The sequence below is a fragment of the Grammomys surdaster genome, unplaced genomic scaffold, assembly GCF_004785775.1.
Source record: "Grammomys surdaster isolate TR1022 unplaced genomic scaffold, NIH_TR_1.0 166, whole genome shotgun sequence".
Taxonomy (NCBI): domain Eukaryota; kingdom Metazoa; phylum Chordata; class Mammalia; order Rodentia; family Muridae; genus Grammomys; species Grammomys surdaster.
In genome coordinates, this window is record NW_021604614.1 from 1,419,359 (window position 1) to 1,421,222 (window position 1,864).

At 51.9% G+C, this 1,864-nt stretch overlaps 1 protein-coding gene across 1 annotated transcript in view; it reads right to left on the reverse strand.

Annotated features, from left to right (window-relative positions):
• The window catches only part of LOC114620073 (NADPH--cytochrome P450 reductase), a 60,763-nt gene extending 59,592 nt beyond the window's left edge, over window positions 1-1,171 (reverse strand). The window contains exon 1 of the mRNA XM_028766081.1: window positions 1,074-1,171. The gene's annotated coding sequence lies outside the window, so the exon portion shown is untranslated. The remainder of the gene's footprint in view (window positions 1-1,073) is intronic.
• Window positions 1,172-1,864: the final 693 nt, after the last annotated feature.

Consider the following 1,864-nt stretch of genomic DNA (forward strand, 5'->3'; position numbering starts at 1 on the left):
CAGCCCCTCACTGGGGGATTCTAGGCAGGGGCTCTACCACTGAGCCATGCCCCCAGCCCCTCACTGGGGGATTCTAGGCAGGGGCTCTCCCACTGAGCCACAGTCTCTGCATGCATTTTACCATAAATACATATGGTTCTGGGGGTATAGAGCTAGAGAAATAAAAGTGACTCTCCCAGGTCCAAATTTCTCTCTGCAGTCAGATAATACTCTTAGGCTCTCTCTGTCCACCAGGCTTATGGGGATTGGATCGTAAGTACAGGCTTACACAGGCCAGTAGTGTGTCTCACTCAAACCAATGGCTCCCCACCTTCCTAATGCTGTGACCCTTTAACACAGTTCCTCACGTTGTGGTGACTCACAACCATCAAATTATCTCATTGCTACTTCGTAACTGTAATTTTGCTGCTGTTACGAATTGTAATGTGAATGTCTGCTATTTGATCCTGTGGGGGTCTCGACCCACACGTTGAGAACCACTGTCTAAGCCTGTCCCTTCACTGGTCTTCCCCACGTGGCTGCTCCCAGGAAAGAGTCAATATGCTCTAGAGGTTCTGTGACCCACAGAGTCCTGACTGAAAGTCGTGAGCCCTCCAGTTTGGGGGTTGTGGCTGGGAATCAGAGCAAGTGCATGGAGGGTTGATTATAGATAGGGTCAAGGGGACAAAAAATAGAAGAGGCTGGAGAACCCTCATCCAGACCCACCGTAAACTTAACGGGGGGGGGGGGATAATCAGCAGGGAAGAAAGAGATTATCCCCTGACTTGCTGGTTTTATGAGAAAACAGCCCAGGAAAGTGGAAGCATCTCCCCTGGGGTCATACAGTATCTCCAGCTAAGGTTTCTCCGTTCCACATCAAGACCTGGGTACAAATAAGGATCTACCTCAGTTTCTGCCCTCTTCCACGATGGCAGGATTTGGGAGCTTGGCACACAACTACTGTCACCCCAGCTTAGCTTTGGTCCCCGGAAGCAGGCTTTTTTCATTAGAAGGGTGTGAGTGCAGGAGCTCCAGGGGGCTCGGATTCACCACCCATCCATGCAGCCCTTTTCCTGAGCTGAGGAGGTACCTACCTGTAGATCTAGGGGTGTGAGCACACCAGGCAGGGCCAAGCAGCACAGGAAGGTCCCGGACTAATGGTTGTCTCAGCTTCCCAGGACTTAAGCTTCTCCATGGCCCTTTATGAACCAGAGAGGTGTGGTGTGAGGGAGGAGCTCGAGGGTGTGGCTTAAGACTTCTGCGCAAGAGACACGCCCCTCCCAGCCCTGCCTGGCACCCCTGAGGAGGCTGGACTTGTTATTGGAGCTGCCTGTAAAATGATCAAGGCCCTCCCTGGAAACCATGCAGTGGTGCTACACGCCTTTAATCCCAGCACTCAGGAGGCAGAGGCAAGTGGATCTCTGTGAGTTCAAGCTAGCCTAGTCTACAGAGTGAGTTCCAAGACAGCCACGGCCACACAAAGAAACCCTGTCTCAAAAACCCAGAAAATCCCACAGAGTTCCCATCAGGCCAAGTCCATGGTTCCCACCGGGCTCAGCACAGCTTAGGGGGACGGGGTTGACAGGGACAAGCGACTTGTCCTGCTCCCTACACTCCTTCCTTGGAGGCTCATAACACTGCATCAGGGAACAAGGACTCCCCTCCCCTCTCCTTCCTTCCTTTTCAGTCTCCTTTCTTTCCTTCCTCCCCACTATTCTTTCTCTGTTGTTTTTTCAGACAAAATCTCACTATGTAGACCAGGCTGGCCTCGAACTTCACAGATTATCTTCCTGCCTCTACCTCCATAGTACTGAGATTAAAGGCACACCTGGTTTGCGCTCTCTCTCTCTCTCTCTCTCTCTCTCTCTCTCTCTCTCTCTCTCTC